Source organism: Pristiophorus japonicus, chromosome 1 (assembly GCF_044704955.1).
Source record: "Pristiophorus japonicus isolate sPriJap1 chromosome 1, sPriJap1.hap1, whole genome shotgun sequence".
Lineage (NCBI taxonomy): Eukaryota > Metazoa > Chordata > Chondrichthyes > Pristiophoridae > Pristiophorus > Pristiophorus japonicus.
Genome location: NC_091977.1, coordinates 510,165,979 through 510,191,074, shown reverse-complemented (window position 1 = coordinate 510,191,074; position 25,096 = coordinate 510,165,979). Strand labels below are relative to the sequence as shown.

The window sequence follows — 25,096 nt, the reverse complement described above, 5'->3', positions numbered from 1 at the left end:
TTAAAAAGTCCCAAAGCGACGGGCATTTGCTAAAAATGTTGCATGGCGGCTCATTTCAGAAACTATTATTTATTTCATACCTTGCAGTCTTTCCGCCCATCATCTTTTCAGAAAACAAAAATCTAGAATTAGTGCTCACAAACCTAAGCATATTCTATTAGCAACACCATTGGATTGAAACAAACATTCAGATTGCAGTCATCTTAAACTCCATTACTTTTTAAAAAATGTACAATAAATATGGATCATGAAGTACTTCTTCCAAAAACAGTAACTTCTGGGGAAAAAACACATTTTTCATATGATTTTCCTGCTCTTTTATAACTGCATGGATTGTACTACACTTCTAGCCTGCAAAAAATAGCCATTATAAAATGCTTAGTACAATGCAAGTAAAATGCAGGCAACACAAAACTTGCTTCACAAAGAAATCTTTAAAATTGACTTCTTTTAGACCAAAGTCACAAACTAAAAGATTTGAAGTGATTTAAAAAACATAATGCTACCCTGAAAGCAATTATACTTACTGTAATACATGCTGAACTTGTCAAAAAAATCACATGACTCAATACTGCAATGTTACTGTTTGTACATTGCCCATGCAGTGAATCGCTATGCCAAACAAACTTTGGAAAGTACAACATTAAGGGAGGTCTACACATATTTTCTCAGACTACATGTGAACTTTGAAGTGCCCTGGAACATTGCCCAAACCACAGTTCGGAATCCATGTCCCCATCTGCAAAATGAGAAACGGTCCACATGGCCAACTTCTGACCTCAAACAAGGGGAACCACTGAAAAGGATTTGAACGTCATTACTGTAACTTGAAGGGAACTGCTGTGGCGTTCTCATTTTCAGCTAGTTACGGTCATGTGGAAGTATTTAGAACTAAAGGTCTCACTAGGGAGCCATTGCCATGTACCATCAGTCTTGAGAAAGGCCCTTGTCAAATACTGAAGGTTTTGTTAATCTAACAGGAGTCACAGAGCTTACATTGCTTGCTACAGTGTTATATCTACTTCGCAGTACATCCAAGGATACCCACAAGTTTAGTTCCCATAAATTCATGGGATGTTACAGTTCATAAAGCAATCTTACATTAAAATACACATTTTAAATCTATTCCAACACTATGATATACAGTGCACTCAGAACCCCCTGCCCTTTCCCCACACCCTTTTAAAATTGTGTTTTACAAATATTTATCCAGTTCTTTTTCAAAAAAAATTGCTTCCACCATCATTTCTGAGGGGGCATTCCAAACTTCTGCCTTCATTCTTTTGACCGTGACCTTAAATTTATACCGCTTAGTTATCAACTTTCTGACCAGAAAAATATATATATTTTTTTATTTGCCTCATCAAAACATCTCTGATTGTTTTAATGAAGTGTCCCAGTTTCTCTAGTCTCTCATTTTCATCATCCGAGTAAATCTCTGCCTCTTGTTGGCCTGGATACCCTTGCTAAATCAGAATGCCCCTCCCCCCAAAAAATTTTCAAATTGTGATCGAACTAATGATTTCCATAGGTTTGTCACCTTTTTGCTTTTGCACTCTGTCTCAGAAAATCTAGCATACTATGGGCTGAATTTTCAGCTTTGATGTTTTTGGGGAGGTAATGGTGGCGGGGCCCGGGAACAGTTTGCGTCTCAGTAAGTAACATTGGGTAGCTGGGCTCAGAGTCAGGGGGCGCAGCGCTAAGGGAGATGTTGTACATCTCTCTTGGGCGTTAGCGCGGGAAATTCCGAGCTAAAGAGCCGGGCGGGGAGCATTCAGAGAGATGCCTGTGGGGCAAAAAAAAAACACTTTAAAAAGCCACAAAAACATTCCCAAAACGTTGCCCACGCCACCACAACACAAGTGGCAAAAAAAAATTAAAAGAAAAAACAATCACACTTACCTTAGGAGTCCATTACTTAATCCTCTGAAGCCGGTATCATTGGACCACCTGATTTCACAGGCGTTCACTGCGAGATGCACGGGTCAGGCAAGAGTCAAAACTCGCGCTGCTGTCGCAACGAGGGGTGTTGTACACCGGCGCAGCTCTTCCAGGCGGTGCTGTTTGGCGCCACCGCAAAACCAGACCCGAGGATCGCTCAAGGGCTCTATGGAGGCTGACCGCTCACCCAAAAGACCTCACCGCCGCCACTGCTGCGGCTCCGGGGTGAAAAATGGAGCTGAGAGGAGCTGAAAATCTGCCCCTATAGGTTTTTTAAAAAATAGCTTATCCCCCATTTTGAAGATTTGAGTATTTGAAACTGAAAGTTCCTTTTTTCTTCTACAGCTTTCAAGTTTAACCATTAGTTATGGGGCAGCTATTGCGGTCAGCGACGAACTTGAATTTGCCCATAAAATGGGCTTTTGCGCTGGAAGTTTTTGTCAACCAACTAGCGAAAAAGTGCAGCGCTCTCTATAGAGTATCTAGGAGCTGTATGAACATGGAAAGCAAATGTGCATCACCTTAACCAATCATATTGAAGAATCATTAATGAGCAGTGCACAGTCTGAACTAGGAAGTGTCAAGTAGAATAGTTAATTCAATATCAAATCAGGTACAGAAAGTGAAATAATGCGAGGGTAAGAAAGATTGGATTGAGAGAGAAATGAGAGAAAAGTAGTTGAATTAAAAAAAAAATCCCCTCCAATAATTAAAATTTCCAGTGCCACAGAGGTTGTTTGGCAGTAATTAAGACTTGTTACGCTGTAAAAAAAAGGGTACTTACACTGGAATGGACAAGCCCTGACTTTTTCTGGCGAGTTTAGTTCATATGTACCACAGTAACTTCACATTGTTCCATATATTTGGTAAGTCTCTTGGCAAGATACCGTTATCACGCAGCTTCTGAAAGAGCAGGGCATCTCTGACAGCAACTTCCTGATTTCTGCAATTAACTGCGCATGTGCAGTCGCTGGAAACTGTCATCTGATTTACACATAAATTACGGCGAGCGCCATTAGCCTCATCGTTATTTTTACCACAAACTCTGGTCCTGTATTTCCTCTCATTATTCTCACAATGCATTTCTCCAGATTAAATTTCACCATCCATCTGGCCAATGTGCTAACCTGTCTATATCCTCTTGATGTCGCTTGCACTCCTTCCTATTCACCGTTAACTTGTCATTTAGAGACACTCCTGTCTGAAAAACATTGATTAACCAAGACTACTTTCTGCTCTGTAGCCAACTTCTTATCCATGCAGCCCTGTGTGCTTTTAACTTACTAACAAGCTGTAGTCTCATATGTATCTGTTTGTCAAATGCCTTTGGAAAATTCTTATAATGCAACATTTAATGCCTTTCCTTTATCAATATACTCCATGAATTCCTTAAAGAACTCTTAAACTTGTTACATTTGAATTACCTTTTACAAACCTGTGCTGGTTATGTTTAATTAACCAATGTGCACATTAACTTTATCTTGTATTATGGCCCTTAAAATCTCATCCTCTACCCTTGGGGGCCGATTTTCAGCAAGGCCTCCGCCCGCCAAGGCACTGAACGGTACTTTGGGCAGGATATTCATGAAGAAGGTCCCTTCGAAGGTCAGCGGGCGGCAAATGGAAGACGTACGGCGCCAATCTGGGCGGCAGCAGGCGGGAGGTTGCATTCTCGGCAGCAGAGGCACTTGCTGCCCAAGTGCCACCGAAGATGGAGTCAGGCCCACTGAGGGTCGAAGACCTGAAAATAAAAATCACAAATAAAAAAAACACAAAAACTATCTGAAGACCTTCAGGGGACCCCAGGCAGGTCACTGTTGAAAATTTAAAAAAAATGTTCACTTTCCTTTTTTTCAGGTTCTTCAGGCTTACCATTGGGGACAGACCCGCCTGCAGCCCACCCCCGTTCTGCCACCGACTCCTGCCCACAGAATCTGGCAGGATCTCAGTTGCGCCACTCGGCCATCCGCTGACGTCAGCGGGCGGTTCCCGGCAGCTCTCCCCTCCCGCCCGCTCCAGGCCACCTCCAAAGTGGCAGTGGGCGGATCTGCAGGAGGAACGTCGGCAGAAGTGAGCGGCAGTGGGTGGTGGGCTGCTGAAAATCGGCCCCTTAGTGTTTGACTGCATGACAGTCATCAGGTTTATCCATACCTCACTTCTTCAATAGAAATGTTATGTTGCCAGAATTCTAGTCCTCTTATAGAACTTCCAAATCCAAGGATGTTTAAAAGATTATGGTCAGAGCCTCTGATTTATATCCATTCTAGAAGCCTGCCAGTGAGCCCCAGTGCCTTTTCCATTTTGAGTAGCACCAATATTGCCAGTATTACTTCCTTACCTAAAACTATTCTTTTAAATTCGCCCAATCCTCCTTTTGTACCCTCTAACTCCCACTACCACATTCTTGTGAAAATAAATGAGTATTCATTTAGGTTTTTTTTAATTAATGGAATTTGGGCGTCGCTGGCAAGGCCAGCATTTATTGCCCGTCCCTAATTGACCGAGAAGGTGGCGGTGAGCCGCCGCCTTGAACCGCTGCAGTCCTTGTGGTGTTAGGGAGGGAGTTCCAGGATTTTCACCCAGCTATGATGAAGGAACAGCGATATATTTACAAATCAGGATGGTGTGAGACATGGTGGGAAACTTGCAGGTAGTGGTGGTCCCATGTGCCTGCTGCCCTTGTCCTTCTAGGTGGTAGAAATCGTGGGTTTGGGAGGTGCTGAACTGCATCTTGTAGAGTGTACAAACTGCAGCCAGGGTACACCAGTGATGGTGTTGGGTGGAGGGGGGGGGGGGGGGTGGGAGGAATATCTCTGCCATCCCTTCATCCGACACAAGATTTCCTTTATCTCCAATCAGCCCTACGTTTCTTTAGCTATTTTTACTTCGCATTGATAAAATCCTTTTATTACTTTCCTTCACATTTCCAGTTAGTGTTTCTAATCTATTTTTGCTCCTTTATTTTTCTATATTTTGTTTGATTTTCTGGTCTTACAAGCCACAGATTTTTATTACGTCTTGAACCTCATTTTAATTGCTCTACTCATCCAAGGTATATGTAGTTTTCACCTTTAACCTGCTGAAATATTTCCCATTGTCTTATCTGCTTTCCATTTTATCTAGGCTAGTTCCGCTCCCCCTTTCTTTTCTCTTTATAGCTACAGAATACCATAAAGTCACATACAGAAGCGAGTACAAAGACAAAAATCTCACGAATATCACGTTTTTGCACCTGATTCACGCAGACAGCTTGTGTAGGAAATGACCATCACAAATAGTACCAAGTCAATAATCTGGCATTGCCACAAATAAAAGTGCCACAAACTATTTTACATATGCTTCATACCATCATCCCAAGACATACTGAGGTTGCAGCCATTACTGGCATTTGTCACATTCCCCGCTCTTGCGGCTAATCTCATTTACTTACAGCTGATGTGTTAATTCATTTTTGGGAACAAGACTATTTTTCTTCTGCCGAGCATAGAATTTACATCAACTTCTTCATGCAATCCATTAAACTAAACAACTATTTTCCTCAAAATCACCTGAGATTTTACTGCAATATACCAGAGAATTTTACCCAAGCCCTTAACCGAAGAAGAGCTGATTCTAACTATGCTGTGCACCTAATGATTTGGTAGGGTATGCCTTGAACAAAGGCAGAAAGGGCTATGCTAACTGATTTCAGCCACAGCAGGAATGATGCACTAAAACTGGCCTCAGATTAGAAATGGGGTGGGGGAGAAAGTGTCAGCATTCCTAACCAACATCGAGTGATCGGAAGTACACATGCATTGATGTAAAGTAATAATTGGATCTGGCTTGGCTGAAGTAAGCTCCACACTGAAATGGCCTGACTGTCTAGGCTCATACATGAACAATAGCCACTTTAAAAAATTCCTGTAGGATTGCCCCACTATCCCAGAGTCAAGATAGGAAAAATATCTCATGTTCCGATTATGATCACTAACCGGTGATCTCTGCTTTCAAGTGAGTGTGGATAGCAGGTGAGAATAGAATTGGGTTCAGCTGTGATGCCACCCTTTACTCTTTAAAAAAAAAAATCAGATTGCCTGCTAACAGCTGGGAAATTAGAAGGTACCGGGGGGGCTGATACAACCCTTGGACCCATACCCTAGCACAAGTCAATACTTTGAGAGGAAGGGAAAAAAGAGAGAGAAAATCAAAAGGTGTAAATTAGTGAACTATGGTTTAAATTCTGCACTGCTTATGGCCATTTCTGCACAGTACCTGTGTGCAAGACACAGAAGAAGCTACCCAGCATTTGAAGGTACCCAGACTACAGTCAAAAAGGTGTCCAACAGGAAAACATGTAGAGCATCTCCAACGGGTAGCAATGTTAAAAATGAGAAACATATAAAGACAACTGATTGTGTTTATTTCACTGCTACTATTAGCGGCAGCCTTGAAATTATACAGCATTTCTCAGGAGTCATTCCCATTATAAATCCGATATAGGAATTTACAATGGGAATAAAAAGATGAGAGAATGTACAACTTTAAAATGGGAACTATCGTTTGCATGCCGTGGTCCAATTATTTCCTGCCGTTTAACCCCACTTCACCAGAAGGGACCGCTGCTCCCTCCGCGATACCCTGGGCCATTCCAGTCACCCCCAGCACCCCCTCTCCTGCCGACGGCACCTTCCCGTGAAAGCACAGGAGATGCAACACCTGACCTTTTTACCTGTCCCTTCCCACTGTCCAGGGCCCCAAATACTCCTTCCAGGTGAAACAGCAATTTACTTTTACTTAATTCAATTTAGTATACTGCATTCGCTGCTCACGATGTGGTCGCCTCTGCATTGCGGAGACCAAACGCATTGGGTGACCACTTTGAGGAACACCTCCGATCAGTCCGCAACAGTGACCCCAAGCTTCCGGTCGCCTATCACTTTAATTCTCCATTCCACTCCCACTCTGATATCCCCGTCCTCGGACTCCTGCACTGTTCCAATGAAGTTCAAGGAACAGCACCTCATCTTTCGTTTAGGCACTTTACAGCCTTCTGGACTCAACTTAAGAGTTCAATGATTTCAGACCTTAACTTCTGCCCATATTTTACTCTAATATATTTTTTCTCTGTTTCCCATGGTAGCTGGTAATTATCCTGCCATTCACACCCTATCTAAACTAATCTTCTAACTTCTACTATTACCATCTCAAGTCAGCCCATCATCCCTTTTGTCTCTCAAATCTCTCCTGTCTTCCACCCTGTCAAAGACCTACCCTTTTATTTTTTCTCCCCTCCTCCTTTCAGTGCTCCTGAAGAATGTGTTTATTTCGAACATTCGCCAGTTCTGACGAAGGGTCATTGACCGAAAAGTTAACTCTGCTTCTCTCCACAGATGCTGCCTGACTTGCTGAGATTTCCAGCATTTTCTGTTTTGTTTGTCACCAGTAGATTTGTTGCTTTAGACTCGTGTGCAATGCCAAGGAGATCAAACTAGTAGTAATGTATTTTTCTTCGGGCCACTTTTGGTCATCACAAGCTGCATCATTCAACCGGATTCAAAATTCTGACGGGATTGGACAAGTTAGAGGCAGGAAGAATGTTCCCGTTGCTGGGGAGTTCCAGAACCAGGGGTCACAGTCTAAGAATAAGGGGCAAGCCATTTAGGACCGAGATGAGAAACTTCTTCACTCAGAGTGGTTAACCTGTGGAATTCTCTACCGCAGAAAGTTGTTGAGGCCAGTTCGTTAGATATATTCAAAAGTGAGTTAGATATGGCCCTTACAGCCAAAGGGATCAAGGGGTATGGAGAGGTTGAATGATCAGCCATGATCTTATTGAATGGTGGTGCAGGCTCGAAAGGCCCTGCTCCTGCACCTAATTTCTATGTTTCTCTGCTGCTCATAACCCTGGTGAAAATGTATTGGTAAAATAAAAACTACAGAGCACGAGCAAGGAACACAGAAACACTTCAATAAAGTGGAAAATTTTGCTCCCGATTACAAAAGCTAACCTCCACATACCATGGCCATTCAACCTCAGCCACTACATGACCACAACTAAAGTATTCTGCCATAACATGACATGAGATCACATGGCTTCGGTTGGGGTGGAGAGTAGAATGTTTCAGTATAAGGGGTGTCGCAGTTGTGTGAGGCGGACTGGTTGGGCTGGGTGCTCTTTGCCTTTCTGTCATTGTTCGTAGGTTTATATGTAACCTTTAGAGCTGCTGACCAAGAGCCATGCAGCTCTTTGTCGGCCAGTGTGGACATGATGGGCCGTAAATTTCTATGTTTAAGCGGTTTTCACTTCTATTTCACATTTATTTCACTTTTGCTCAGTTTTCCAAATTTTATTTGTCCTATGAATACCACTTATACATATTTATTTTAGACAACCTGACTAATCAGAACATCTACAACTCCATCATTTATATTTTGTGTCTGGTTCTACTCTTTATTCAAATGTGATACCAGCTGGGGCTTATGCGGTATTTATTGGACTTGACCCTTACAACCTATGAAATCGTGCTATGAAAAGCATATATTGTGCAATTAATTGCTATGTTCCTTTGCTGGACACAATTCCCATAATTTAAAACTGAATTAATGTGCACACAAGTGAATAAAGCAGTACAATCTGCATATAAAGGGGCCCCATGTTAAATTTGGGGTGTAAAATGGGGGGGGTGGGGGGAAGAGGACGACAATTGCAACCAGTGGATTCAACAAGGTTTAGGACAATTAGCAGTAATTATGTCTTTAAGCTTTATCTCAATTATTAAGACTAGCAATGAACAGAAAAATCAGGACATAAAACATCTTTGCATGACCATCTCCAACCAATAATTTCAGTTACAGATTCAAATTCGCACACTCATACAGGCCTCTCAAACATATGGAATAAAGTAAGCACCAAACGAGACACTGGATTTTTGAAAACTAGAGCAGTCATTGTATACACAAATGATTGACTAAATATTGAGATATAGCGGTTATCCTCTGAAATATATTGTGCACAGGCAAATACAAAATTTTAAAATGTACCCAATACAGCAAAGCAGTCAAAATGTCAGATTAGCAGCACAGTGCAGAATCTTAGCAGGCTAGCCAGTTCAAATTCTCAAGCTCCCTCGACACTTATCTTTGTGTTCACACATACTGCAGAAACTTCATACAAAAACTATGTGATGCCAAGGCCAAAACCACCTTGAGATTCTCAATTTAAAAAGTGGAATGATAAACAGGGATAGAAATGTGCTGCAAAAGTACACCATGGGATAACCTCAGTTCAATTCTACCCAATGCAAATGCTGAAGAGTAAAGATAAAAGACAAAGACCCTGGTTAGACAGAATAACTGTACCTTCTTCCATGTCCCCCACAATCTTAACCTGTACTCAAATATTGAAATCTTCTTTCCATACCACAATCCATAGGGAATCAGTCAAATTTATCACAAGTACACTAGCATAACATAGGAATTGCTAGATCAATAAAGACCAAGGTCCATCAAGTTTATCTTCTACATGCTGGTAGTCGCATGACAGTGATAACGCAGTTGTTCACTAATCATAGCAATCAATCCCCATCAATTAGTCTACAACAGACTTATACATAATACAAGGAAAATCCCAGTGGAGGAGAGCTTTGGGAACCATAGGTCCAAAGTCACCTGTTCCTCCCAAGCATGCTATACCTTACCACGTTATGTCTCAAATTATTCATATAATGCATCCCAAAATGTTATCTTCTGAAAGAAATCTATTTGTATTTGAATTAATCAATAATAACTGCTTCCATCATCTTCCGAGGAAGCCTGTTCGATAGATTGACCACTCGGTCAATGAAATATTCTTTCCGCAGATTAGTTCTGAATTTACCCCTGCTTCATGTGCAGGCCATGTCCTCTGGGGTTCTACTGTTCTGGACAAGGTGAAACAGCTTGTTATGGTTTACATTATCAGTTCCTTTAGAATCCTAAAAACTGCAATCATATCACCTCGCAACCTCCACTTTCCATCAACATATCCAACATAAATCGCTCCTCATAATCCAATGTCTCCATTCCCCATAATCATTCTGATTTCTCTCTTCCGTATCCTTTCAATAGCTGCAATATCCTTTCAGTACTCTGGCGTCCAGAATTGTCCACTGTATTCCAAGTACAGTTGTACCAATGAATTATAAAGGGGCAGGATTACCTCACTATTTTGGCTCAATTTTGATGGTTTAATATATCTCAACATCTGATTTGCTTTACTCACTACCAGGGAGCATTGTTGCAATAGTTTCAATTTAGAGTCAGTCAATCAAGACCCTCTAGATCTTTCATTTTTCATGCACATTATTTTCTTTTATTAGAGCAACAGTCCCTTCCTGGATTTTGTTTGTCCCCATGGAAAGCACTTTGTATTTTTCCATCTACCACCTGTCTGCCCAATTTCCAAGTATATTCAATTCCTCCTGTAGCTTATCCTGTTCAGCTTTGGAGTCTACCACCTTCATCAGCTATTCCAGAAAAAAGGTTTCTCAGAATCCATTGCACACTTCAACCATATCTTTTAGAAACAGGACCACTAACTACACTCAAAAGTGATAGCAATAAACTAGGCTCAGGTTTCTAAAATGACTCGGTTTTACTGTTCAAAGTTGAACGATGAGATGATTACAAAGATCATATCATTTTTATGCCCTTCAGCAAATTATTTACTGTATAATTTCCAACAGGTTATACTGCACCCTTAGACCTACTTATTTGCAAGCAAATTCTAATTATACAGAGCAGCACTGAACTAGTGTTAATGTGGTGGGACATAGGTCATCGACTTGTGCAGCATGACTGTGTGCAATATGCTCAGATCCTCAAATTCGACAAATGATGTACAGAATTTGCTGCCATTGCCATAATACACAAAACAATTTAACAGCAGATGAGTAGTTTAATCCCATCTCAGAACTTTTAAACATTTGTTTATAAAGCAAACACAGATTTGAACAGTCAATTCCTCTTAATCCATTAATTTATTTAAGGGAAGGCTGTTTGCATGCCATGCGATTTTAAGAAAGTTAATGTTACAGCGTTGATATTAAAACTCTTATGACAGTGTACACTTTTGGTTACGCTATAATTATACCCTTCCACCTGTGGTACTGCTGTAACATCTTAGTTTTGCAACTCCCGGCTTTTCAGCCTATACAGGGAAACTCCCGTGTTTCAAGCAACTCTACTTCCCAAACTGCCGAAAGTTTTGCTATTTAATCAACAAATGTAAAATCAAAGAATTAGACAAAACTAATAAGAAATGTATGGTTTCAAAATGATGAATTATGCCTGCTTGCCCTGGTTCAATGACGCCTCGCCTTCTAACCCTACTTCACCTGACGGCTACACTTGGTCTCAACTGTGTGTGTGCAATGCCACAGGAAAATAATTAGTATTTGACTTTTTAATAGATCTGGAAAATACACAGTTAAGTACCAGCCATACCTCTGGACAAGCAGAATTAACAGGTTAGCTTTTGGATCTCTGGAATCATTTTACAAAGCGACTACATAATCAAAGTATTCAAAGAGGCAAGGTATTTGAAGTGACAAGCAAGAGTGCAAGGCAAATGTCTCAATATGTGATGATCTTGAAACACATCTTGTATTTAAGTGTGAAATATATTCTGCATTCCATATGAAATATATTTTGCAAGATTCACCAGAATAGAATTTTTCTTTTGAAAAGATGAATAGATACAACTGTTGAGGCCAGAGTGGTGGGTTTTATAAAAGGGAAATTGTGTTTAACAAATTTATTCGAGATCTTTGAGGTTGTATCGAGCAGGGTGGATAAAGGGGAACCAGCAGATGTGTTTTTGGATTTTCAAAAGGCATTCAATAAGGTGCCACACAAAAGGTTACTGCACAAAGTAAGAGCTCATGGTATTGGAGGTAATATATTAGCATGGATAGAGGTTTGGCTAAACAGAAAACAAAGAGTCGGGATAAATGGGTAATTTTCAGGTTGGCAAACTGTAACTAGTGGGGTGCCACAGGGATCAGTACTGGGGCCTCAACTATTTACAATCTATATTAATGAAGGCAAGTATTCCATATGCCCTCTTAACCACCTTATCTAGCTGGCCTGCTACTTCAGGAATCTGTGGACCTGCACTCCAAGGTTCCTTTGTTCCTCGACACTTTTCAGTGTCGTACCATTTAATGTGTATTCCCTTGCCTTGCTAGACCTCCCCAAATGCATTATCTTACACTTAAACGGATTGAATTCCATTTGCCACTGTTCTGCCCACCTGATCAGTATATTATCTTCCTGCAATCTGCAGCTTCTTTCTCCATTATCAACCACACAGCCAATTTTAGTGTCATCTGCAAAGTTCTTAATCATAACCCCAACATCAAGTCGAAGTCATTGATATATACCACAAAAACCAAGGGACCCAGCACTGAGCCCTGCGGAACCCCACTGGATACAGCGTTGGTCACAAAAACACGTATCAACCATTACCCTTTGCTTCCTGCCTCTGAGATAATTTTGGATCCAACTTGCCTCTTTGCTCTGGATCCCATGGACTTTTACTTTCGTAACCCGTCTGCCATATGGGACCTTATCAAAAGCTTTGCTAAAATCCGTATCATCATAGGCAGTCCTTCGGAATCGATGAGGACTTGCTTCCACTCTTAGAATGAGTCCTTAGGTGGCTGAACAGTCCAATACGAGAACCACAGTCCCCGTCACAGGTGGGACAAGTCGTTGAGGGAAAGGGTGGGTGGGACAGGTTTGCCTCACATTCTACCGCCTGCGCTTGATTTCTGCATGCTCTCAGCGATGAGACATACACTATATTCATATACACTACACCATATGCACTGCCCTCATTGACTCTCCTGGTTACCTCCTCGAAAAATTCAATCAAGTTAGTCAGACACAACCTTCCCTTAACAAATTCATGTTGACTGTCCTTGATTAACCAATGTCTTTGCGAATGCAGATTTATCCTGTCCGTCAGGAATTTTTCCAATAATTTTCCCACCATTGAGGTTAGGCTGACTGGCCTGTAATTGCTCGAATTACATAAGAACATAAGAATTAGGAACAGGAGTAGGCCATCTAGCCCCTTGAGCCTGCTCCGCCATTCAACAAGATCTGGCCGTGGACTCAGCTCCACTTACCCGTCCACTCCCCGTAACCCTTAATTCCCTTATTGGTTAAAAATCTATCTATCTGTGATTTGAATACATTCAATGAGCTAGCCTCAACTGCTTCCTTGGGCAGAGAATTCCACAGATTCACAACCCTCTGGGAGAAGAAATTCCTTCTCAACTCGGTTTTAAATTGGCTCCCCCGTATTTTGAGGCTGTGCCCCCTAGTTCTAGTCTCCCCGACCAGTGGAAACAACCTCTCTACCTCTATCTTGTCTATCCATTTCATGATTTTAAATGTTTCTATAAGATCACCCCTCATCCTTCTGAACTCCAACGAGTAAAGACCCAATCTACTCAATCTATCATCATAAGGTAACCCTCTCATCTCCGGAATCAGCCTCGTGAATCGTCTCTGTACCCACTAAAAAGCTAGTATATCCTTCCTCAAGGTGACCAAAACTGCACACAGTACTCCAGGTGCGGCCTCACTAATACCCTATACAGTTGCAGCAGGACCTCCCTGCTTTTGTACTCCATCCCTCTCGCAACATTCCATTCGCCTTCCTGATTACCTGCTGCACCTGCAAACTAACTTTTTGGGATTCATGCACAAGGACCCCCAGGTCCCTCTGCACCTCAGCATGTTGTAATTTCTCCCCATTCAAATAATATTCCCTTTTAATGTTTTTTTTCCCCCCCCCAAGGTGGATGACCTCACATTTTCCAACATTGTATTCCATCTGCCAAACCTTAGCCCATTCGCTTAACCTATCTAAATCTCTGCAGCCTCTCTGTGTCCTCTACACAACCCGCTTTCCCACTAATTTTTGTGTCATCTGCAAATTTTGTTACACTACACTCTGTCCCCTCTTCCAGGTCATCTATGTATATTATAAACAGTTGTGGTCCCAACACTGATCCCTGTGGCACACCACTAACCACCAATTTCCAACCCGAAAAGGACCCATTTATCCCGACTCTCTGCTTTCTGTTAGCCAGCCAATTCTCGATCCATGCTAATACATTTCCTCTGACTCTGCATACCTTTATCTTCTGCAGTAACCTTTTGTGTGGCACCTTATCGAATGCCTTTTGGAAATCCAAATACACCACATCCATCGGCACACCTCTATCCACCATGCTCGTTATATCCTCCAAGAATTCCAGTAAATTAGTTAAACATGATTTCCCCTTCATGAATCCATGTTGCATCTGCTTGATTGCACTATTCCTATCTAAATGTCCCGCTATTTCTTCCTAAATGATAGCTTCAAGCATTTTCCCCACTACAGATGTAAAACTAACCGGCCTATAGTTACCTTCGTTTTGTCTGCCCCCTTTTTTAAACAGAGGTGTTACATTAGCTGCTTTCCAATCCGCTGGTACCTCCCCAGAGTCCAGAGATTTTTGGTAGATTATAACGAATGTATCTGCTATAACTTCCGCCATCTCTTTTACTATCCTGGGATGCATTTCATCAGGACCAGGGGACTTGTCTACCTTGAGTCCCATTAGCCTATCCAGCACTATCCCCCTTTGATAGTGATTGTCTCAAGGTCCTCCCTTCCCACACTCCTGTGACCAGCAATTTTTGGCATGGTTTTTGTGTCTTCCACTGTGAAAACCGAAGCAAAATAATTGTTTACGGTCTCAGCCATTTCCCATTATTAAATCCCCCTTCTCATCTTCTAAGGGACCAACATCTACTTTAGTCACTCTTTTCTGTTTTATATATCGGTAAAAGCTTTTACTATCTGTTTTTATGTTTTGCGCAAGTTTACTTTCGTAATCTATCTTTCCTTTCTTTATTGCTTTCTTAGTCATTCTTTGCTGTCGTTTAAAATGTTCCCAATCTTCTAGTTTCCCACTAACCTTGGCCACCTTATACACATTGGTTTTTAATTTGATACTCTCCTTTATTTCCTTGGTTATCCACGGCTGGTTATCCCTTCTCTTGCCACCCTTCTTTTTCACTGGAATATATTTTTGTTGAGCACTATGAAAGAGCTCCTTAAAAGTCCTCCACTGTTCCTCAATTGTGCCACCGTTTAGTCTGTGTTCCCAGTCTACTTTAGCCAACTCTGCCCTCATCCCACTGTAGTCCCCTTTGTTTAAGCATAGTATGCTCATTTGAGACACTACTTCCCCACCTTCAATCTGTATTACAAATTCAACCATACTGTGATCACTCATTCCGAGAGGATCTTTTACTAGGAGATCGTTTATTATTCCTGTCTCATTACACAGGACCAGATCTAAGATAGCTTGCTCCCTTGTAGGTTCTGTAACATACTGTTCAAAGAAACAATCCCGTATGCATTCTATGAATTCCTCCTCCAGGCTACCCCGTGCAATTTGATTTGACCAAATCGATATGTAGGTTAAAATTCCCCATGATTACTGCCGTTCCTTTTTCACATGCCTCCATTATTCCCTTGATTATTGCCCGCCCCGTGAAGTTATTATTTGGGGGCCTATAAACTACGCCCACCAGTGTCTTTTTTCCCTTATTATCTCTAATCTCCACCCACAATGATTCAACATTTTGTTCATTAGAGCCAATATCGTCTCTCACAACTGCCCTGATATCATCCTTTATTAAGAGCTATGCCACCTCCTTTCCCTTCTTGTCTATCTTTCCGAATTGTCCGATACCCCTGTATGTTTAATTCCCAGTCTTGGCCACCCTGCAACCACGTTTCTGTAATGACCACCAAATCATACCCATTTGTAATGATTTGTGCCGTCAACTCATTTACTTTATTTCGAATGCTGCGTGCGTTTAGGTAGAGTATTTTAATACTAGTTTTTAAACCATGATTTTTAGTTTTGACCCCTCCTGCAGCCCCTTTATATTCATACATATTTTCCCTTCCTATCACCTTGTGGTTTACACTTACCCCAGTGCTACTCTGCTCTGTTGCCTCCTGCCTTTTGCATTCTTTCTTGGGGTCCTGTTCATCTGAGCTCTCACCCACTCTAACGAGCTCAGAGCCCTCTCCTGAAATGGTTAATGTGGCTCAGAGAAGTGAGACAACTTTTAAAGCATGGATACATACTCCATCGAGAAACTATTAATGAAACAAGCAGGATAGAATGAAACACACTGGTTTGTCAGACAGATTGAAGGTGTGTTAAGTAAAAAAAATTAAAATTTAAGTAAAAAAATGGTATAAAATTTTAGATTGGGACAATTGAAGGCGAGGGAGAAATAAATTTACTTAGAATTATCCACAATGGATGGATACGAGTAAAAAAAGAGAGATCTGGAGAATCTTTTAAGTCACTGGACTTACTGATTTGATGTTGAACTTCAGCTTTCTTTACAATGTCTAATTTCTTTCTCTGCATCAATTTTGCTGGAAATGTATGTACTTCGTCGGCGTGAAAGACTGAATTATAACTGTAATAATTATGTTTTCTAGGTTACAGAACGTGGGAAAAGCCAGTACGAATCCAGTCTGAGGGTTTTGATGCCTCCTGTACCATGTTGTACGGATCTTACAGAAGCCGTCTCAAAACCTATGCTCAAGTGAAACCAACAGTAAATGAGATACTTAAGTATAAACTACACAATTATGTGGCACAACTGGTATGACAATTCACACTGATTAATAGATCAACACACCCTTGGGTTTGAATTATTTCACACGCTCTGGTAGTTTTCTAACTTGTAATGATGGAGTACATATATTAAATACACTGTGTAGCAAGACTTTGATGCATAAGCCAATGTCAATGACTAGAGAGCACTAAAAAAAAGTGATTAATTGAACACACCGAAAGAGAAGATCCGAAGCAACGCAGAGGAGACCCAAAGTGGAATAAGATCAGGAAAGATACAAGAAAGAGAGGATACTCCAGGCGGGGCAGAATTGGAACACCGGAACAGTGAATTGAATTTGAGAAAGGGATCAGAGGTTGCTTCTCCCCTCAAAAGGAATGGTCTATAAGAAGGGAAATCTTCATTTCTGACTCTCCCTTATCAAAATTTAGAGATGGCATGATGGATGTGAAAATAAAAATGAGAGTTTGAAAGAGTTTTCTCTCTCTCTCTTTCTCTCTCTCTCTCGAGGAATGTGTTAGAAATCAGGGGTTCAAAATATATAAAACGGACACGAAGGATTGTGTTAAAATTGTTGTTTTGAACTTGAGATGGTGTCGACTCAGAATGCTAATGTTTTGGTACCCTGCTGAGATGTTAAATGACAACCATTATCTCTTGTTTTCAAGTTAAAACTTGCTTGTTTATGTATCTTTCAGACAATTTGTTATAGAAAGACTTAGGATGGATGAAGTTGAGAGTGTTAACGTAAACACGTCGAAAAGGAGATAACCACTCTGGGGCAAGCAGTTTTCTGGTTTGGCCTCATGCCATCAAAGGTGAGAATAGGGACAAGAGATACGATATGAATTTCAAAGGACGAACTTTGGGAAAGTAAACAGAGACACGTGTGACCAAGAAAATCAGGAGACATCTTTAGGGAGGGTTCTTGATTCAGAAGTGAGGCAAAAAACTAGAAGCCTTATTGGATATTAAGTTTTATGGGGAACCTCTATAGGTCAAAAGGCCTCATAAATATCCCAAGTCAGGCCCACCCCTAAAAAGAGAATAAAAGTAGCCGAATCAAGATTGTCACCACAATTGGTGTGAGGGGAGAGTGAAACAGAAGTTGAGCTGATTGAACACTCTTCAAGTGATCCCATGCTTTACCGATGGAAGCTCTAGACAGAGAAAGAGACTGCAAACCAGAGAACTGCTCATGTGCGCCAACTGTTTGTCCTATCGGATCGATATCAACTATCTGTTACGGTCGTATATTTTTGCTGTATAACTAATGTGTTATATTCCATCTTAAACTCTGATTAAACACAATATACTCACCAGATTGGTTTAGTGCCGATCCTGATTATTAAAGTGACCAGAGATAGCCTTAAACTTGGCTATTTCTAACACTGCATACAGGTTTGGTCTCCTTATTTCAGGTGGGATATACATGCATTGGAGGCAGTTCAGAGGACCACTAGGTTGATTCGGAGAAGTACTTGTCTTATGAGGACAGGTTCAGCAGGTTGGGCCTATACTCATTGGAGTTTAGAAGAACGAGAGGTGATCTTATTGAAACATACAAGAATCTGAGGGGGCTTGACAGGGTAGATGCGGAGAGGATGTTTCCCCTCGTGGGGAATCTACAAATTGGTGGCAAAGTTTCAGAATAAGGGGGTCGCCCATTTAAGATGATGGCGATGAAGAGGAATTTCTTCCATCAGAGAGTCGTGAATCTTTGGAATTCTCTACCCCAGAGAGCTGAGGAGGCTGGGTCATTGAATATATTCAAAGCAGAGATAGATTTTTGAACTACAGGGGAGTCAAGGGTTATGGGGGACAGGCAGGAAAGGGGAGTTGAGGCCATGACATTATTGAATGGCGGAGCAGGCTCGAGGGTCCAAATGGCTTACTTCTGCTCCTATTTCTTATGTTCTTAATCTGATTGTGGAGCTCAAAAGTAAATGGGAGATGGCAAGAGGAGCAGACTAGACAGGGAAGAGATTGATTGTTGCATCACCATTAACAGCCAATAGCAATTTGAGAGATAGGTTTGAGAGATGTATATAATGTACTTATTTCTTTCATCATTGATTTGAAAGCTCTCCGTTAATCTCTCCAATAGACATTCTGCATCGAAGTGTTCATCTGGACTACTATAGATTTCAATCTCCATAATTCTGATCTTTGGAGGTTATTATTTGTAATTGGAATGAAGTATCCAGTAAAGAATGTTTGCATGAAAAATACTTGCATTTTTATGTGCCTTTCACTACATCAGGACATCCCAAAGCGCTTTACAGCTAATTAAGTACTTTTGATGTGTCATCACTGTTGTAATGTAGGAAACGCGGCAGCCAATTTGCATACAGCAAGCTCCCACAAACAGCAATGTGAAAATGAACAGTATCTTCTTTTAATTATGTTGATCGAGGGATAAATATTGGCCAGGTCACCGGGGATAACTCCCCTACACTTCTTCGAAATAGTGCCATGGGAACTTTTACATCCACCAGATAGAGCAGACATCTCATCCACAAGATGGCACCTCCGACAGTGCTGTACTCCCTTAGTACTGTGCTGGAGTGACAGCTGAGATTTTATGTTCAAGTCTCTGGAGTGGTACTTGAATGCCAACCTTCTGACTCAGAGGCGAGTACGCTACCAATTCAGCCATGGCTGTAGGAAGTGGTTAGACAACTTTTACTGTTTGTTGCAAAACTGGGAATCCACCCACCCACCCACCCACCCACTTGGGTTATCAAAACACTGAACTAGTAAATTCCAATTCGGTTTTTATTTTAATCGGATTTTTATAACCTGTTTTTTGGAGTTTGAATTTTGCAATTTCAACCATTTAAAAAGTTAGGGGTCAATAATTTAACAACTGAAGTCAAATTCTGCTTTATTACAGGGAATTCTTGTATTTTCACCGTGTTTTGTATAACATTTGCGATTCCATCTTTTTTTCTGTGAAAACTGGAAATGAGTGTTTTTGGTCATTCAGCAAGTAAGCAATAATAAACAGCAAAGTATAGTTATTACTACAGTTAGTAATCAGACTGCAGTGTCCACAATTAAAATGTTAGAGGTTATAATTTAACAATGTTAAAAATTACTAGTTTCCTCCCCAGAGCATTTCCATAAATAAGGACAGTGAAAATGTGTGAATGTTCGGTTATACTGCCTGCTCTCTCTTGCCAGGAAGGCACACCCACCCTAGTGTACAATGCCTGCTAAGTAACTATAAATTCATAGCAAGGGAAGCAAACAACAAGTTTATTTTCTATATGTTTGAGCTTCCCCTTTATAAGTGAAAACCATAATACTGAGCTAAAATTGCAAAAGGAAAGACTTTTGTAAAACGTTAACACCATAATACGCTATGTTGGCAAACAAATACCAAATAACCCTATTATCTATGTCTTATACACCTATTTTTAAATTCTCATCCTTGTTTTCAAATCCCTCCATCGACTCGCCCCTCCCCATCTCTAATCTTCTCCAGCCCCACAACCCTCCGAGATATCTGCGCTCCTCCAATTCTGGCATCTTCAACATCCCCGAATTTAGTCGCTCCACCATTGGCGGCCGTGTCTTCAGCTGCCAAGGACTGAAGCTCTGCAATTCCCTCCCTAAACCTCTCTGCCTCTCTTCCCTCCTTTAAAATACTCCTTGAAACCGACCTCTCTGCCCCAATATCTTATGTGGCTCGGTGCCAAATTTTGTTTGCCAATGTCCCGGTGAAGCGCCTTGAAACGTTTTACATTAAAACGCTACATAAAATGCAAGTTGTTGTTCTGCTGATCATTTCAATTTTCTGAGTTTTAATCATCAATACAAAAACAGCTCTAAATTAGAGTCTATTTTTATAAAAAGTTAATATCCAAATGAGATTACAATAGAAAAACCAAAAGGCACTTTTACCCCCATCTGCATTAAACTAAGCTCGAGCAGCAGTCTGTAGGGCAGTCATGCCATGTACAGTAGCACACAAGATACAATGTATCCAATGGTAGTAGTTAGTGGATGCCAAACTGGGGTTTCAACAGTCTGTATATTGTAGGATAAAAGATTGAGGATGCTTCTGCGGTCCCAGGAAAGCAACCATCTACAACTCATTTACATAACTCTGCCCCCATGCAATAGACCAGTTCACATGCATTTGCTACCTATACACCAGGAATGCACAAATTTGTGCTCAAAAATGAAGGCACAGCATGGTTCAAGGTCACCAGATATTGGCATAACTGACATTTCTGGAGTTTGACAATTTTCTTTGCCATTTTCTTTTAATTTTTCCATCAGTCTCAGTGTCCCCTCCCCATGCATTCAGAAGCACCAAGCAGCTAGAACGATCTTCCCAATGGACATTCCTCTGTTCTGCAGAATAAATCGAAGAGGAAGAGGAGCAGCAGATGCAAAAGGCTCGGAGAGTGAGACATCATGACAGAACACAGCAGCCTACGTGCTACAAGCCCTATGGGTAGCACTGCACAGGCCCTTATTTTACGACGATTTTTACGTTGTTACGTATGGACAAATTAGCTCCACAGGAAATTTGGCGACAAGTTCAATTGGCAAGATCGCTGTGGAAACCGGCTTATATTTTAGCGTAAATAGCGTCGAAGAATTGAGGAAATTCTGAGCTTTTATTCCATCTAATTTAGCACATGGGGGTAAATTTCCTCAGGAGCTCGGCCATAACCTCAGCAAAAGCTCCATTTGCGCACTTTAGCATGGTTATGCCAAAGTTGTGGCAGCTGATTGGGAGAAACTCAACAGTCAGATGGAAAAGTTACATCAAAATATAACTTACATTGGAAATTTCTATGACAGAGCAGCTACTATTTAATTAAATTGGACAGATAAATACCCAAAGAGACACAAAGTACACAATATCTGAAGCAGGATTAGGGTTCTAAAACTGAAGTAAATGAACCATGGTAGGCTGATTGAGACAGTTAAAAACTGGAGAGAGTGAAAGAAAAGTATATTCCACATCAGCAATTTATGAGTCAGCAGACTGTGGTTCCGCAGTTGATCCACCAAAATATGATACTAATGCAGTATTGTACCACTTTTAGTGGAAGCCAAAGCAGAAAATTGTTATAGACCTCAATTGCTGGGTTAGCAAAAATTAAGAAATCATTGCCTTACATCAAGATATCGAGTAACCGCTCAATGAATCTTCCTGCCCAAATTGCAGCACCTGGAGTGGATTTAAATTATAGTGTCTGATCTGTGCCACCCAATCCCAAGCTGTGAATTTTTTTGGATTTATTTTTCACAACTAGCGAACTATGCATTGACACAAAGGGCAAAAAAGAAATGAGTATCATCCAGAATCGACCATTTACACTGACCAATTTCTGTGATGCCAGAACAGCGATGGCATAACCAAGCAATAACATCCAGCAATCCTCAAGTTCTAATGTTTTCTGAATTTGTACCCTTTAGTCCTTAGTCATCATCATCACAGGCGGTCCCTCGAACGAGGATGACTTGCTTCCACATGGGTTCGCAGATGTTTCAATGGAGGACCCGATATTCCAGTCCTGAACTCCAACTGAAGTGGTGGAAGATGCGTGTGTGTGGATTTTTTTTTTTAAAAACATGTGGTGACCATTGCACATCAGCGACCACACAGGCTTGACAGAGCTCGGCCTTTATGCAGTAGCAAGAGGTAACCAGGACGACTGGAGACCTGCTCTGCTGCACGGACCAAGTGTGCACACATATCGCAGTGTGGGCTGGCCCGCGCTATCCCTGGACCCTTGGCTCTTCTGGGCCCTGTACCGTCATTTGCCAGACCTCCGCCACGATCTCTCGCCGTTCCTCCGTCAGAAGTCACGGAGTGCAGCAGCATAGAGTGGCATTTGTGAGTTTGGGAAGTGGGTGAGTTTTAAGGGTTATTCTCTTTAAACCATTTGGAGGCTAGAGTAAATTGTTAGTGGCAATTGCCAGTAGCTTCTAAGTAAGTAGCAGTTTAATTTAAAGGGGAAAAGTTAAATAGTTGGGAATATTTCAGGTTTAGGCAGAGAAAAACAAGGTAACTCTCCATAGGAGGCAATTAGCAGCTAGTTAAAACCAATTCTGTAAACGATGACCAGTAGTGAGTCATCTGACCAAGATACAGTTTAAAAAGAGGCAGCTCGTGCAGAGCAGAGTGCAGCAGCATAGAGTGGCATTCGTGAGTTTGGTAAGTGGGTGAGGCAGGTGCCGTTTTGTCTTGTTTGTCCTACAAGTGCTGACACTAGAGCAGCTGATAAGGAGTGCGATAGTAGGAGACGGAGGCCCAGAGAACAGCCCAAACAACTGCAGACAAAGATAGAGTGGTGCGAAATCGAGAGGTGATGGCACAGCCAAGCTGGTAAGTGGTTGGCTGTTCGACTGGTAAACATAGAAAACATAGAAAATAGGTACAGGAGTAGGCCATTCGAGCCTGCACCACCATTCAATGAGTTCATGGCTGAACATGCAACTTCAGTACCCCATTCCTGCTTTCTCGCCATACCCCTTGATCCCCCGAGTAGTAAAGGACTACATCTAACTCCTTTTTGAATATATTTAGTGAATTGGCCTCAACAATTTTCTGTGGTAGAGAATTCCACAGGTTCACCACTCTCTGGGTGAAGAGGTTTCTCCTCATCTCCGTCTTAAATGGCTTACCCCTTATCCTCAGACTGTGGGTTCTGGACTTCCCCAACATTGGGAACATTCTTCCTGCATCTAACCTGTCTAAACCCATCAGAATTTTAAACGTTTAGATGAGGCCCCCCTCTCATTCTTCTGAACTCCAGTGAATACAAGCCCAGTTGATCCAGTCTTTCTTGATAGGTCAATCCCGCCATCCCAGAAATCAGTCTGGTGAACCTTCGCTGCACTACCTCAATAACAAGAATGTCCTTCCGCAAGTTAGGAGATCAAAACTGTACACAATACTCCAGGTGTGGCCTCACCAAGGTCCTGTACAACTGTAGTAACACCTCCCTGCCCCTGTACTCAAATCCCCTTGCTATGAAAGCCAACATGCCATTTACTTTCTTAACCGCCTGCTGTACCTGCATGCCAACCTTCAATGACTGATGTACCATGACACCCAGGTCTCGTTGCACCTTCCCTTTTCCTAATCTGTCACCATTCAAATAATAGTCTGTCTCTCTGTTTTTACCACCAAAGTGCATAACCTCACATTTATCCACATTATATTTCATCTGCCATGCATTTGCCCACTCACCTAACCTATCCAAGTCACTCTGCAGCCTCATAGCATCCTCCTCGCAGCTCACACTGTCACCCAACTTAGTGTCATCCGCAAATTTGGAGATACTACATTTAATCCCCTCGTCTAAATCATTAATGTACAATGTAAATAACTGGGACCCCAGCACAGAACCTTGTGGAACCCCACTCGTCACTGCCTGCCATTCTGAAAAGTACCCATTTACTCCTACTCTTTGCTTCCTGTCTGCCAACCAGTTCTCAATCCACGTCAACACACTACCCCCAATCCCATGTGCTTTAACTTTGCACATTAATCTCTTGTGTGGGACCTTGTCGAAGGCCTTCTGAAAGTCCAAATACACCACATCAACTGGTTCTCCCTTGTCCACTCTGCTGGAAACATCCTCAAAAAATTCCAGAAGATTTGTCAAACATGATTTCCCTTTCACAAATCCATGCTGACTTGGACCTATCATGTCACCTCTTTCCAAATGCGCTGCTATGACATGCTTAATAATTGATTCCATCATTTTACCCACTACTGATGTCAGGCTGTCCAATCTATAATTCCCTGATTTCTCTCTCCCTCCTTTTTTTAAAAAAAAAGTGGGGTTACATTGGCTACTCTCCACTCCATAGGAACTGATCCAGAGTCTATGGAATGTTGGAAAATGACTGTCAATGCATCCGCTATTTCCAAGGCCACCTCCTTAAGTACTCTGGGATGCAGTCCATCAGGCCCTGGGGATTTATCGACCTTCAATCACATCAATTTCCCCAACATAATTTCCCGACTAATAAGGATTTCCCTCAGTTCCTCCTTCTTACTAGACCCTCTGGCCCATTTTATATCCAGAAGTTTTTTTGTGTCCTTCTTAATGAATACCGAACCAAAGCAATTGTTCAATTGGTCTGCCATTTCTTTGTTCCCCGTTATGACTTCCCCTGATTCTGACTGCAGAGGACCTTTGTTTGTCTTTACTAACCTTTTTCTCTTTACATATCGATAGAAACTTTTGCAATCCGCCTTAATGTTTCCTGCAAGCTTCCTCTCATACTCTATTTTCCCTGCCCTAATCAAACCCTTTGTCCTCCTCTGCTGAGTTCTAAATTTCTCCCAGTCCCTGGGTTCACTGCAATTTCTGGCCAATTTGTATGCCACTACCTTGGCTTTAATACTATCCCTGATTTCCCTTGACAGCCACCTTCCCTTTTTTATTTTTACGCCAGACAGGAATGTACAATTGTTGTAGTT

At 41.5% G+C, this 25,096-nt stretch overlaps 1 protein-coding gene across 5 annotated transcripts in view; it reads right to left on the bottom strand.

Moving 5' to 3' along the window:
* Positions 1 to 25,096, bottom strand: part of LOC139277271 (protein tyrosine phosphatase type IVA 3-like) — a 149,194-nt gene that overhangs the window by 88,541 nt on the left and 35,557 nt on the right. The window contains exon 2 of one of the 5 annotated variants that reach the window (XM_070895534.1): positions 3,366 to 3,682. The exons of 3 other annotated variants lie outside the window; for them this stretch is intronic. The gene's annotated coding sequence lies outside the window, so the exon portion shown is untranslated. Of the gene's footprint in view, positions 1 to 2,725; positions 2,851 to 3,365; positions 3,683 to 25,096 lie in introns of those variants that run through there. One more of the 5 variants, XM_070895541.1, reaches the window with a different exon arrangement.